The following is a 16,313-nucleotide window of genomic DNA, read 5'->3' as shown; positions in this document are numbered from 1 at the left end:
AAGCTGTCACTCCTGGGACCCTGCGCAAGACCATTAATCCTCAACTACTCAGATGGTTAAATAAGATAAATGTAAGTCTGCCAAATGACAAATGTAAAATAACCATCGTACCTGACTTCTAATTCAGATGACATGAAGAAGATCAAAGCTTTTTTCCCTGTTCTGCAGGAGAGGTAATGAATCATCTGAATAATCATCTGAATGAATAATCTTAGTGCGTTCTAGATTGGCTAGAGATTATACAATTGAGGCCTCAATTATAACATATAGAATTTCCCATGCAGTGTTATAACCAAGAGCTCAAATCTGCCATGGACATGTTACCACTCCTCTGAATCCTTCTGCACTAAATGGTGACTTTCCACCATGCCACAGCTTTCAGCAGTCACATTCTGACTGACAGGCGCTCCCCACAGAACACAGGGTAATTGGCATTCAGGATCATCCAGATAATAGGAAGAAAGCTCTGATTTTTTTTTCTGCAGACACTCCCTCTCCTTCGTTCTGTTCAGGACCCAGAGAAAGTGGGTTGCTTTGCATGCAGCCTGTTGGATCGTCCCTTGAGGGAGGGGTTTGAGTGGCAGAGAGCTGCTCTCTCTCTCTTTCTGTCTTTCTGTCTCTCTCTCTCTCTCTCTCTCTGTCTCTCTCTCTCTCTATGCATGAGCTGAAATCTTTTTCTCCTTCAGCTCTGTGTTTTTCCCCAGTGGCGTTCTGTAGGGATTTATGACCTGTCACCCTCAGAGTTGATTTCTTGCCGTCACTTTTCCGACGGCCGACGTGCCACTCTGGAGCCCAGGTTTACTCGGCAAACCGCATCAGCTGAAATCCACATATTAACAAGGGGACAGGACGTGGCAGATTTGCAGCTTCAGCTATTCATGACATGTCAGTCTGGGAAATAATAAAACCATTCAGCAAGGCTTACATACCTCAGAAATTCCAGGACTTTTTTTGTCAAGTGATTTTGATGCACTGGAAAGTGCCAGTATTTATGACCGTGATGTTTCTGGGTGATGAAGAAGATAAGCTGTCTCTCTGTGTCAAAGAACATTTAACCAGTATATAAATACCTAAAGGTGCTGTATTTAAATGGCTACAGTATAAAGATTTGATCCAACAGTCCAAATGTAATTTCCTTCTTCCTGCAGGTCTTATATTTCTGTAATCGAGTCTCGGTGCTGTAAATCATATCTCAAGCCCCTTTTCATGAAGATCTCTACACAATAATTCAAGATTATGAAAATATATTGTATATCACTGATTCAGCATTCCTCAGGAGATTGTGTGGAGGAGAAAATGTAGCTTTAAACTGCATCTGTTTTACTATAGTTTACTCCATGAAATAGATTTTTTTTTTAAAGCAAATAAATAAATAAAGGACCAGTATACACCAACATGATGCAGGTCTCCATGTCCTGATGTTCTGTTTGTTTCAGAGGTCATTAAAATATATTACACCACTGCCCTGTGAATTCTGGATGCTGACTGGTCAGAACATCAGACTCATTTTCTTTAAGAGAACATCCTCAAGTGTTTTATTCTTCTTATACCGCAGCAATTTGCCATTGATTACATTGTTTATTAAATAACGGATGGCACATCATAAAATGTATTGATTTATACATTTGAGTTAGTTCTTGTTCTTTTTGTTCTATAATAACATCTGTAAAGCCATTCCATCACCATTCTCTCGTCTCTCTCTCTCTCTCTCTCTTCCATCCATACATTTTCTATACCGCTTATCCTACAGAGTCACGGGGAACCTGGAGCCTATCCCGGGTACCGTGGGGTACAAGGCGGGGGATATCCAGGATGGGTTGCCAATCCATCGCAAAGTACAATCACACACCCATTCATACACTACAGACACGTTTGGACATTCCAGTCAGACTACAAGGCACGTCTTTGGACTGGGAGAGGAAACCGGAGAGCACGGAGAGAACATGCAAACTCCACACACACAAATCCACAGAGGGAATCGGAACCCTCAACCCTGGAGGTGTGAGGTGATCGTGCTAAGTACGAAGCCACCTCTCTCTCGCTCTCGCTCTCGCTCTCTTAATAATGATTAAATAAATTAAAACCTAGCTTGTCAAATAGTGAGAAACCACAAAGCGCAAACTCCTCCGAAGATGTCAGAAAATGTAAAGTTACAGCTTTTACCTCTGACTGTTATAAAATGCTGACACTGGAGACTCCTTCCATACATGTGCAATAACAATCTCCTTGCAGAAAATTTCACCCCATAAACATTTAAAAAATAAATAAATAAAACCTGTTAATAAGGAGGAGATGCTGTGCAAGTGCCTGTTATAGAAAAAAAACAACATGCTGAAACGTGCGCGTTAAATATAAACCTGTTCATCGCAACAGCGCTACTGTCAGGACTGCTGTTCTAGAAAATTAACCAACACCTTCTGACCAATCACAATCCAGAATTCAACATTTCTCCACAACCATTTTCTTCCCAGTAACAAGAACAATGAAATGTATTCAGAACCACAATCACCCTTCATTTTTATGTACGAGAACAAACAGATTGACAAACTCTGCCTTTTTCTGAGTTTGACTTTTTTTTTTTTTTTAATAGATATGTTTTGTAACTTTTGAACTTTGTAGCTGGTCTATATTTATGCTATAGTCACAGTATGTTCTCATTTTATACCATTCTATTTCGTTTTCACTCGTCTCTTTGTACACTCTGCATAAGTCTGAATGCTTCTTAGTAAATTCACTCATAAATTCTGCATGCCGGACTATTGAAATTCTGACTGTTTTATAAATAACAGCCAATTAATTTTCCCAGCAGACGTGCTGAAATTCCTTTGAATATTGTTTGAAGATCTATGCATGATCTCGCAGGATTAAAGGTCACAGAAAAGTCCAAGAGAATTAGATTTCCCCCTCCGACTAGAACACAAGAGAGCAATTTAATTTTTCCAGAGATATTGAAGATTAAGGCTTTGATATGTCGCAAGTGAACATCAAACAAAAGAAGGCAAAAAAAAAAAAGGAGTTTGTTTCCTGAAAGGATCTAAATTAGGCTTTTTCTTTCAGCCGCCTGCGAGATCAAAAGCAGCTTAAGATATTCTTCAGCGAGGTAAATTTCAGAGAACAGCCACAGGAAATCAAAGCGTCTGTACTTCCTGTCTGGGTCTCTCCTGGTCTTGAAATCAACAAATCTGTTGTTGAGGAATCAAAGTACGCAATTGAAAAACGTTTAAAAAGATTTGCGTTTTACTCTCAACGTGAGATCTACATTAATGATGATTTTTAAAAAATATATTAAGTTAAAAATATTGTATATTTGTATGTTTTCTGGAAAATTTTTAAGGCTTGTGCCAATAGTTTTATACAATATGTTGGTTTATGGAAAAGAAGCTGACTTTGTGGAGAACTGTGAGGATCTTAGAACAAATATTGATAGAGTATTGAAGTTTGATATGAATATTGATGTAATCTGTAAAACAAAACAAGTCCTGCATATTTTTAAGGAATATAGTACATGGCGATATAGTACAATAATGAGTGAAGTTTATTATTTTCCTGTAAGAGCACTTCCCCAAGGATTCTACTCTGATTACAATAGATAGATAGATAGATAGATAGATAGATAGATAGATCGATGGAATGATTTTAGTTTTATAATATTCAAATTGGACCAGACTTAAATGGATTCATTCTTCTCACTAAAACTTAGCATGTTATGCTATCGGCTGTCGTTTTCTGAACACTTGCGGATGTTTTCTCTACACCAGGGGGAGTGAAGCCTGGTGTTTGGAAGCTCTCGGTGAGTTTGGCTCGTTACAGTGAGCTCACCTGGAGGCAATTAGCCAAGCTTGAAGAACCCTGCTGTGTGTGAGCTTCATTTGGCTTCAGTTTCGGTCACACTGCATGCATTAGCTGTCTTTCAGTGCAGGTTTTGCTGTCTCTGAAGTGTGCTTGTGTTTTCAGTGAGAGTTTGACACACAAGCGACTTCTACAGTGTGCCATGATGGAAGTTATAATAAAAAAAAGAATGTAGGAACATCTACATCACTTGAAAAAAGAAAAGAAAAGGAAAATGATGTGGGTGGTAAGCGGAGGAGGAAGGATTGGTTCTTTAGTGAAGTGGACACACACCTGCGGTGTTCTTTCTTTTTTTATATTTATAAATGTCTTCTGTGAAGGTCATTTTCTTAACTTCAGTCAAGGGTAAATCATTAAAGTATTTTAAAAAAAATAGCATTTCTTACTTTTAAATACATATTTATGCACCACGCTACAAAACCTGCTAATCTTGAACCTGAGATTGAAACAGTGAGATATGCAAATTCTAGAAGTATAACTTTTTTTTTTACTTCTATCTTTCTTTGTTTATTTGTTTGCTTGACAATGATGTGTTTACAAACTACAACATATAGAGAGGTGCTAATCAGGACGAATCGAGACATAGGTGATCGTGGTTAAGACATGCAATCTGCTGGGGCTGATGGGAAATGAAAGTTCAGCGTCCCTTTGGTGCTACCATGAGAAATGTCATTCAATTATTATTTGCAACTGTACAAAAAAAAAGTCAATGTATTTATTATACAGCTGCAATCAAAATGATTCAGCCCCCAGTGCAGATCAGGTTTATTGTTGAAATGTTCAGACTTTCAGCTGTTAGAGATGAACAAATCAAACACAAGCAATTGAAATAGTTCGACACAACGAATGCTTCAAGTGTTTCCCCAAATTCTGAAACTGAAAATGCAACTTCTAATGATTTCTCCAGTCTCAAAATTATTCACCCCCTTCAGGGTGAGCATCTTTAGTATTTAGTAGAGCTCCTTTTGCTGTTATGACCTGCTGTAAACGAGATGCAGATCTTCTGCAGCGTTCCTGAGGAATCTTCTCCCGTTCCTCATGAGCAGTGGCCTCCAGTTCAGTAATATTCTTGGGTTTGGGTGCTGCAACCGCCTTCTTCACATCCCACCAGAGATTTTACTGGGATTTCCTGATACTTCAATGAATCCATCTCGCCTTCCACACGCTGCAGGTCTCCAGTGCCAGAGGATGTAAAGCAGCCGCAGAGCATCACCGAGCCTCCACCATGCTCGACTGTGGACAGAGTGTTCTTTCTTCATTCTTCTTCCTCCAGACGTACCGCTGATCCATCGTGCCGAAAAGTTCCAGTTTTGTTTCATCGCTCCACAGAACACAATCCCAAACCTTCTGTGGATTATTTATATGATTCTGAGAGACTTTTCTTGTGCTTTTGGGTCAGTAGCGGTGAACGTCTTGGACTTCTGGCATGGAGACCTTCTGCGTTTAGTACACACCTTACTGTGCTCACTGAAACCTCAGAGCCTGTTACACCAAGTCTCGCTGCAGGTCTTTTACAGTCACTCGAGGGTTTTTCACCACCTGCCTTCTCACAAATCTGCTTGCAGCCGTCGATATCTTCCTTTTTCTGCCCCGTCCGGGTATTTCATACATTTTCTACCCCTAGCCAGTTCAGGTATTTCATGTGTTCCAGCTCAAGCACACCCGGAGAAACTAATGAAGCCCTTGATTAGTTGAGCCTTGAGACGACACCTGTTTCTCATATGTGTGCTGTTGTGAGGGATTCTATTCAGGGGGTGAATAATTTTGAAACTGGAGAAATCATTATAAGTTGCATTTTCAGTTGAATTTGGGGAAAACACTTGAAGCAATTGAACTATTTCAATTGCTTTTGTTTGATGTGTTCATTGCAAACAGCTGAAAGTCTGTAAATTTTGACAATAAACCTGATTTCAACGGGGGCTGGATAATTCTGATTCCAACTGTACTAATCTAGTGTTCATTTGGTAGTGAAAATAAGTACTCAGCATCTGATTGGTGCATCAATGCAAACGTGATCCTTTCACAAACACAACACAATAATGGAGGTAGAAAAGAAAGACAGAACCACCTGCTCCGTTTCCCAGAATGCTCCGGAGTACCCACAGTCTGAGAGAAGATGTTAAAAATGATTCTCAGTCTTCTGTTATTATGAAGATCCGTGTGTGGTGATGCATTTGGGAGAACATTGGCTCTCGAGGACAGTGATTACGCTTCTCGCTCCTCTCTATATTAAAACCCATACACCTGTTCCACTTTCTCCAGCTCTAATTCAGTTGTCGGGATAAAACAGTAGAGTAAATAGAACAGCGAGAGGAAAATACAGTAGTTAAGCCGTGATGATAGTGGTGCGGTAATTAAAGCCTCGAGTCTTGAAGAGCCCGGGCTTACTGCAAAACAATAGCGACAAAATCAAATGAACGTAATCATGAACAGATTACTTCTGAGCACTTATAGTGTTGTATTTTGTCTTAGTAACAAGGGGAGCTAAAAAAAAATGTTGCACTTCAAAACCTGCTTTAATATTGGAACTTAATTCTTTATTTTTATTATTGCTTATAACCAACTCATAATTAGCTTCTTACTGATGGATATTGCCAGTCCAATACAGGTGTACAGTCAGTCCAATAATGTGCTCGTTCACTCGTACTCCTTCCTATACCGACATCCAACATCAGCTTACATAAGCCTAGTCGCACTAATGATCAGAGGTCTGGACATATTTCCAGAACTGATTACTGAGTGATTAATAAGTAAGGAGGTTACACATTTCGGTATCGACTTGTACCAAAAATACCAAAAAAACATGGACTTGTACTCATACCCAGTCTGAGAAATGAAATATCGATGCATTTATACTTCTATTGTGGATTTAACAACTCTAAAAGAAAGGTTGTTTTTTTCTTAAATAAATAGGTAGGTTAGGGTTAGGTTGTGAGTTCGAATCCCGGCACCGCCATGCTCCCATTGCTAGGCCCTCGAGCAAGGCGCTTAATCCTCAGCTGCTCAGATGCATAAATGAGATAAATGTAAGTCACTCTGGATAAAGGCGTCGGCTAAATGCCTTAAATGTAATGCAAATACAAATTGCAATCCTTGGCACATCAGTGTTTTATAAGAGGGATAAAACATGCCGTTATATAGGAAAATAATCAACTTTGGAATGGTAACAGTGATTTTCTTTCGATAACCGATTAGATATTTTTTTTTTTACTAGAACAGCAAGACCCTGACACGTTTTATTCCTTACTAATCTAATTATTCATCCATAACTGACTCTGCTCCTGTGTGCGAGACCTTTACACCGCAGTGGAATTGAGCTGATAGTCACACAGACTCCTAAAAATAATCTCCACCACCGGTCATGAAACTCAGCGGGTGGACACGAGAACCTTTCCGCTCCTGACCTTGTGGAGAACGGAGACACCTGGTCAGGCCAGAAATAGAGGTGTGAAGGTTCAGAACATGAGAGCAAGTGTCACCGGATGACAAGCCAGCACTCATTTATCTTCATTTGGCCTCCGTTCTCTGGCCTGTTGCTACCTCTGCGTACAGAGAGATGTGTAATGGGACAAGCCGGATAATAAAGCTGAGCCTGACTGAGGGAAAAAAAAACCCTTACACAGACATTTTCAGACTGTCACTAAACCTGTGCGAGAGGGTTCCTCAGCCTGGCAGGAGGAGGAGTGTGAATGGTAATGGGAAGTGAGATTAGAGATGAATGTAGAATTAAGGCCTGTTCACACAGGGATGCTGTGAACGTTTTGTGGCGCTGAAAAACACTCGTTTATCACTGAGAAGAAGAAGAGAGCCGGTGGTGACGCGTTTGCAAAAAGACGAACTGGCTAATTTTATACAATACACTCTTTTTAAATAAGCAATGATTTGATTTACATAAAAGTCACAGCAGTAGCATTTACATACTTATGGGAATACCCGAATTATTTTATTTTTTTTGGAGGGGGTGTGTGGGTATATAATATTAACGTTCCTGCAAAGTGATGAAGTGTTGACTATGAAAAGTCGTTTTTGTGGTCCATATGATAATACAGCAACGCAATAATGGAACACTTAGCTATATGAATAAGAGGCCAAGAATACTTATATGCAAATATATGCCAGGTGCAAAATAAATACAATGGACTATCAATCCGCGGATTATCGTTGAGCAGAGACGTGAAACATTCGCCGGGAAGAGACAATGAAACAAACGATGCTATTTGGTGTTGTCACGATCTCCGCTTTTGGCAGCGCGCTCGGAGAGACGAGGGTGCGCGCATGCACGGGCTACGTGCACGAGTGCTCAGCGAGCGCATGCCCTTCAAATGTTGATAACCGTGACATTGTTTACTGTGGACACGTGCGTTTGTTTGGTTTCTGTTCTGTCTCCTCCCTGTTTTGTCAGTGGTTGTTGTTCGAGGGTGTGGCTTCATTGATTTCAGCTGCCAGCACTTAACGCCGATTATGTTCTGGATATATACCGCTCACTTCCCGTTACACCTCGCAGAGTATTAGATATAGTTAATATAGTTAGATGGATTTAGCTAGATTAAGGTTAGATTAGTTTACCTAGACTACGCTGGTGGTTTCCGCTCCCAGTTCCCAGTCTTAGGTTCATGTTCCATGTGTATGACCTTGTTTCTCGTTGCCTCATTGTGATTTCCGCTTAGCCCAGTTTACGCCTGTTTGCCGATCACCTGACCCTTTGCCTGTCTTGACTACGTTTTTTGGATTACGATTTGGATTTGTCTGCCTGCCCTTAAAATAAATACGTCTTTACCTGCACCTACTTCTGTATTCCATTCAGCCTCCGTTTCCGAGACGTGACAGGTGTAGAAAGCAACACTGAAAGAATTAAATGGATCGCTTGGAATATATCCTTACATTTCAGTGTCGTCAACAAAATAGCCATAACATAATCGTATTAAACGAGCCATGACGTTCTCATCGGTTTTGAACTAGAATATGGCCGACTTGAGGCTTTAGCTCCATTGTGTTGCTGCATATATACTTTAGGAGCAGTCTGGGTCATTTTGAATCTTGTGCTTTTAAAGGATACCTTGTCTATGTGTGAGGGCAGAAGGATTTATTAGCAGTGAGGCTTTTATTTCGGGTTTGTCACTTATGCACTCTCTCACTAAAATGGTGGATGCTGGTAAAGAGGTTTCAAGAGGAACCCGTGGACTTATTATCGCAGGTTCCTGAAAACCATTTCACATGATTGTTTTTCAAGGGTTTAGTTGCGATGTTTATTAAGTACCACAGCTACTTATGGACGTTGGCATGTCGATTGGCGTTGATTTGTAATAATACAGCCACAACAACTCCCTCTTATCAATATTTTTGTAGTCGCTGTGGCGTTTGTCATAAAGTTCTTGGCGTTCAGACACCAGCAGCATAACGTTCATCCTGCTTCTTGCTTGCATCTTCTTCTTCGTATTCTTATTCTTCAGGTACTGACGTGTGCACAGCAAGACAGTTTTGTGCTTGAGCGCAACCAAGTCGTGGTTTTTACGTAACTTCAGCGGTTAGATATGAGAGCACGGAGAACATAGGCCACGCCTCGATACCTTTACTCGTTCACTGGGACTGTAGGCAAGGAAGCCACGCCTCTTATACTGGTACTGGCAGAGAGGTCACACCTACAGTATTTCAGCATAAATGATAGGACTTTAGAAAGAGGTCACACCTTGTTTACTCTGACTGACTGCACACAGGCCACACCTCCTTCAACAAGGCTGTAGACATAGAAGCCATGCTTCTTTCACTGCAAGCCACGCCTATTTCACTGACACTACAGGCAGAGAGGCCATGCCTGTTTTTAATTACACTGACAGACAGAAAACAGAGGTATATCTCATTCGCTTGAACAGTTGATCAGAGACCACACCCCCTTCAGTCATTCTCTTAAACAGTAGACAGAGATCATACCTCTATCACTCATTTATAGGGACTGGAGGTACAAATGCCACGCCTCCTTTACTGAGACTGTATGCACACAGGCCACACATCCTTCACTTCTTTACTGGGGCTGCAGGCAAAGAGGCCATGCTTTCTTTACGAGGACTGACAGATAGAGAACAGAGACAATGATTTGTTCACTCCTTCAGTGAAACTACTACACTCACTTTACTGAGACTGGAGGCCACACCTCCTTGACTGAAACGATATGTTCAGAGAACAGAAGCCACGCCTCCTTCACTCATTTACTGGAACTGGAATAGGGGCCATGCTTCCTTTATTTATTTTTTTCGCTGGACCTGTAGACACAGAGTGGCCTCGTTCATACATGCATAGAGGCCACGCCCACTTCAGGTTTAGAGTACATAGGCCACGCCCACTTCCCTTTATCAGTGAAACGCTGTGTGTGTTCCTGAGCCATATGGTGAAGACCAACAGGCAGTCAGAAATTTGGCACAGTCATACACTTTGAGCTCAGCTGTGTGTACGTGTGCGTATGTGTGTGTGTGTGTGTGTGTGTGTGTGCAGCCAAAATTCAAAATGGCAATATCTGATACATGCGGGAACTGGAAAACGGAGCTCGGTGCTGTGATTCAGTCAGGGTTAATCATGTCGCAGGAGGCCAGATCTGAGCTCGGTCTCGCTTTGTAAACCTGAATTAAAAGAGTGAAGGGCCTCCCTCGGTTTCACTTTGGCTGTAAACAGCACAGTTAAATGTTATGTTCCTCATTATGGTGTAAGTGGGTTAGCATATTCATTTGCCGCTGAAGTAGGTTATACCTAGAAGCGCCTTCGCCACTGATTAGCATGGCATCAACAAGCAGTTTCTGCCCACGCCGGCCTCTTGACGATCCACGTGTGCCTTAGATAATGAAAATTAAAGCAAAAAATCACGGCGCTTTTCGGTCGCTTTCCTCTGGAGAGTTGTGCACTAATTGTACTGAAAAATGGACTTAATCTGCATGCTCGCTCCATAAGAGTCCTCTGCGTTAAAGTTGATGGAAAATAAGGAAATAGTATTACGAGTAATTAAGGCTAAGCAGAATAAATTATGCGAGCGTGCAATCCTCTGGGGGGGACACTAAAAGGAAACTAGACGCTAAGTGTCTGCACTTCTGGATAGTCAAGCTTACTATCCTATACTGCTTACAGAAAAAGTTAAGTACACACTAAAAATAAAGTTAAAGCTCTAAAATAATTGAAGTCAGTGTATTTACGCCGTTTGCTGAGAAATCAAATTAGCATACAAACTAAAACTGCAGGAGAGAAAAAGACACAGGAAGTAGGAGAGCAAGGGCAAGACCTGGCAACCCGTGCCTTATATTCGATTAAAGTCTCATTACAGCAAAAACAGAAGAGTGCAAGCAGCTTAAACAGAGAGTAATTTCCCATCTCTCGCTCCATGGGTGAGTTTAGTTCAGATATTAGCATTTTTTTTAAAGCATTTGCTCTGTGCAGACTTTCTCCATCGACCAAAATAAATAAATAAACAATCACGGCGTAAAAAAAATGATCTTAATTTATTTATTTGTGTGTTTGTTTATCTATCTATTTATTTATGCAGGAAGAGTTTATGCTGATTGTCAGGTTTGGGTTTTTTTCTTCTTCTTAAATACATGACTTTGTGTTAGGGCTGCACAATACAGGATGTAATCCATGAAATGCACTGACAATTTTGGTAATAATATTATATGGAAATTATACATAAGCAATCCCTCTGACAAGCCATTTTTAATTTAATTATTCTTTTTTTAAATTAAATATATTAATACTGTCTTCATTTGTGACACATCAAAGTATTTTATTTTAACAAATACATACAGGGCAGTCCTGGTGGTGACAGGTTAGAGTTATTATTATTACATGTACTATTATTATTACCATTATCATTATCACAATTATTATTATTATTATTATTATTATTATTATTATTATTATTATTATTATTATTATTATTATTATTATTATTATTAAGTTTTAAATATTATTATTGTCATCATCATCATCATCATCATCATCATCATCATCATTATTATTATAAAGTTTATTATTATTATTATTATTATTATTATTATTATTATTATTATTATTAAGTTTTAAATATTATTATTTTTGTTATCATCATCATCAGCATTATTATAAAGTTTATTATTATTATTATTATTATTATTATTATTATTATTATTATTATTATTATTATTATTAACCAGATGTATAAATGCAGGGCACTCTTTAATAATTTTTTTTTTCTTTTCCTTTTTCTTTTTCTTTTTTTTTTTTTTACATCCATACATTTGGTTTTTCATGTCGTACTTGATTTCTGTGGTGTTTTTATTATCGTATAACAGCATTATGGTGCACTGTGTTTTCTCCACACAAACATGTTTCCTTCCTCCTCACACACACTGTCCCGTCTGTCCTGTACATGCTGTGAAAATCTGCATCTGTTCCACCGGGTCTTATTCTCGGTGACGTACTGTACATGTATTGGATGATTTCAATATCGGATCTGCACCTGAGACAGGCCCGGGGACGTGTCACACACGTGTTGTTAACCCGTTCTTAGGGACATTATCAAATCATGCAGATGTGTGTGTGTGTGTGTGTGCCAGATGTGTGGTTTTGCTCGGCTGAACCGAGACGTCCGAGCCACCGAGTGTGACATGACGACATTTCTTCGTAAGGGATCTCCCGGGAGAAGAAGTTTGTTCCTCATCAGTAGAGAGCGTACAGTGTTAATGACAGATGAGATGGGGTATTTATTTGCTTCAGTGGCTCGTAAGCCCCGCCCACACAGGAAGTAAGGAATAAAATACAATGAAAGAGTGTTTTATTCCTTTTATACCACAGCTATTTTTCATTTAATAAAAAAAGACACCACACTATTTTTTTTAATCCATTTATAAATGTTCATGAAACAAGTCAGTATTATTAACATGTAATTATCATACGTATTACTTGCATATTGTTATGCATTGCGTCTTATTAGCATATTTCATTATTAAGTATTATTAACGTTATCATATGCATTATTTACATATTGGCATGTATTATGAATTATTAGCATATTGCATTAAGATTTTTAACACGTTATTAGCATATCGCATCATTAAATATTATTAACATGCAAATATAATATGCATTATTAACATGTTATTTCCATATGCATTATTGAGTATCATTACCATGTTATTACCATATGCATTAGCATGTTATTACCATAAGTATTACTAACATGCAATTATTATATGCATTATTAATATTAATATAATGCATTGCGTATTATTAACATATCATTATTAAGTATTATTAACATGTTATACATATAAATGTATTACTACATTTGGTGTATTATTAAAATATGATCCAACTCTTACACATTATGCGTAGCGGTAGCTATTCATTTAGTTTTTTTTGCGATTTTCGTTTCGGCTCTACGCACCACTGAGCTGAAAACATCTTTGTATGTACTTGTGTGTCACACACTGAAGGTGTTTTTTTTTTTTTTTTTTTTTTTTTTTTTTTAATAGGCTTGATTTCGGAATCTCACATCACGCAGTTTTCTCACAAACGCAGGTGTCCTCATGTTATATTCACCGACCGAATAATTTTAAATATCACTGAAAAGTAAATGTCTTTAATGGAGACGTTACCCAGTCCCAGTGTTTACTGTGTAATTACTCCATGTTCGATCACTGTACAGGCGCGCCCACAGCCCGTACTTCCTCATGGACCATACCTCTGATCATCTCTGCAGACATTCTGCTCTGATTTTTCAGGTTTTTTTGTTTTGTTTTGTTTCCAGTTTAGGGTTAAAACCCGACAGTAGTGTTCACGGAGTCTTTTTTTTTAACGGCAGATAAAAGAGAAATAAAGAACAAAGTGACGTGTAGAACGTAGCATCAGCAGAACTTCAGGTTTTTGAAGCTGACAGATGAAGTTAAAATGTTCTAAACACTTCCTGGAGTTTTTTAAGTAAATTTCTCCCAAAGCTCTGGAGGCCTGCCAGAGCGCTCATTAATATTCACACCCCTTATCGGCACGTCCGTGCTTTTAGAGCGGTTTATTTTCAGAAGCCACGTGCCGTTTCATTGCCTTTGAGCGACTGACACTCAGGGTGTTTCATATAACACAGGAAAAACGACACGAGGAACAATAGGCATGTGACAGCGTGTCATCTAACAGAGCTGACAGAACAAGGTGGGGTGTTTTTGGAAGAAAACAGGGACTGTATGGATGAAGTGTAAAAAAAAAATGTCAGTAACGAGAAAGAATCAGTGGGCGCACAGGTGGGCGAGAGGGGGCCATGGCCCGGGCTGATTATGTATCAGCTAAAACTAATTAATGAACTAGTTCTTCATTTAATATTTCATTTCTGTTTGTTTAATTAATAATTATCTGTTTTTAGTAATTCAATAACAAGTAATGTTACCTTTTTTTTTTGCTTCACGCATATTCTTCTCCTTCTTCTCCTTCTCCTTCTTCTTATTATTATTATTATTATGTTTTGATTTATTCATTCATTTGTCATATAGACTAAAGTAATAACGCAGACATTTCCTGTGATGCTACGCTTCTTTCCTTATTTCCCAAAAGAAATTTTAATTCACCAAAATAGCTTCTTTAATAATCTCCTTATTAAAGATTTTTACAGTTGAGTTGAGTTGATAAGCCACTTTAACAGTCATTTATGATGTAGTGCTCAATATGACAAAATAATAATAATAATAATAATAATAATAATAACCAGATTAGCATTGCTTTTGTGGAGTACTGTATTAGCTCTGATCGTCCCGTTGCACCACATTAGCCGGGTTTCAGTTGAGAAGTTTGGTTAAGGTAAAAATGAGCGTTCCCGTGTTTCCGAAATTAAAAAAAAAAAAAAAAAAAAAGATAGGAAAGATGAATCTTGCTAGTTTTCATGGCTTCACTGCAAATCATCATAATTACTTCTGACATCATAACGATGTGTTTCTGAGCTGCTCCAGTGGCTTTGCAGAAATGTTTCATGCCGAGCGTTTGCAGGTGTGTCCCAGACCGAAATCTAACTTCATCTGAACTCCTTCTTCGTCGGGAGCAGCAGAGGACGGTGTGTTGGAGAGGCAGGTGCTCGGCACTGAAGACGTCCTCGTCCGTGTTGGATACGAGTGCACCTGCTCGTAAAATCCGAGCTGACGTCTGTAATCTGGCGTGTCACTAAAACCCGCCTGGCAAACAGATCTGCTGTGAAAGTGTATCGATGGGACTTACACTCCATTTCACTTTCGCAGTGCGTGGAGTTGAATTTATTTCTTTATTTTTTATTTATACATAACATGTTTGAGTTTTCTACAGTGGTCACTGGCATTGCTCAGTATTCGCTCACACATATCCGGATGATTTTTTTTTCCTGTTCATTTGGTCAGATGTTTCACATCACATTTTCTAGCCGTGAAAGCAGTTAGTTCATTTTTATTATTATTTATTTTTTATTTTTTTACACCTGTGTTGTGCACCTGTGTAACCCGAGCTATACGATCTTAATACTCAGAAATAATACTTTTTTTTTTAATACTTTTTTTTTACAGCACATTTTTCCAAAAATATTATCGGTATATTGATGGGTTTATATACATTTTATGGGTTTTTTTGTGAGATACTGGAGTTTGGACATTTTCACTTAGGGGTGTACTCACTTTTGTTGCCAGCGGTTTAGACATTAATGTCTGTGTGTTGAGTTATTTTGAGGGGACGGCAAATTGACACTGTTACACAAGCTGTACACTCACTACTTTACACTGCAGCACAGTGACATTTCTTCAGTGTCGTCACATGAAAAGATATCATCACATATTTACACAAATCTGAGCAAATTTTTTAAACATGTTGATATTTCTTTGGACTACGTCATCTTCTCTGTCAATAAAAAAAAATGTATATCTGTCTATTTCTTCTTCTTCTCCTTCTTCTTCTTCTTCTTCTTCTTCTTCTTCTTCTTCTTCTTCTTCTTCTTATTATTATTATTATTATTATTATTATTATTTTATTTATTCTTTTTTTTTTTAAAGCTTGTGTAGCAACATGTCTAGTTTTCACAGCCCTTTATCCCTTCATCTGGCTCCTGTGTTCATCATCAAAATGTCAAAAAGAGTAAAAATTCATAGTTGCGTCGACTCAACAACGAAACTAAAAACACATAAAAGCTGTGTGTAAGTACACGCTGTATGGTTGAGTGGAGTGAAATATTTGCTTTCGGATAAAAGCTACATTGCAGACCGGCATTTCCCTTTCATCACGTTGTTAAAATGTTTCATATTCATATTATTCTGAAAAAATTTCACTGATGCATTGATGCACCAAGCGTTTTATTAAAACTATTACATTCAGAGACAATGGAAAGAGATAAAAGTTGGTTTAAAGTTGCCGGCCCTTGTTGCTGTGGGTTTTTTGGGTTTTTTTGGAGGGGGCTGGTGTTGGTGATGGAGATAAAGTGTGATGTGTAGTGAAGTGGGAGTGGTAATGCATCA

General features: G+C 38.6%; 1 long non-coding RNA gene across 1 annotated transcript in view; it reads left to right on the top strand.

Annotated features, from left to right (window-relative positions):
- LOC128629282 (uncharacterized) overlaps window positions 1–15,725 on the top strand; it is a 38,444-nt gene extending 22,719 nt beyond the window's left edge. Inside the window, exon 3 of the long non-coding RNA XR_008393629.1 lies at window positions 14,833–15,725. This is a non-coding gene — a long non-coding RNA (uncharacterized LOC128629282). The remainder of the gene's footprint in view (window positions 1–14,832) is intronic.
- The last annotated feature ends 588 nt before the right edge of the window (window positions 15,726–16,313 follow it).

Source organism: Ictalurus punctatus, chromosome 27, assembly GCF_001660625.3.
Source record: "Ictalurus punctatus breed USDA103 chromosome 27, Coco_2.0, whole genome shotgun sequence".
In the NCBI taxonomy this organism is placed as follows: domain Eukaryota; kingdom Metazoa; phylum Chordata; class Actinopteri; order Siluriformes; family Ictaluridae; genus Ictalurus; species Ictalurus punctatus.
Note: the sequence above shows the minus strand (reverse complement) of the source record. Positions and strands in the feature narration are given on the sequence as shown.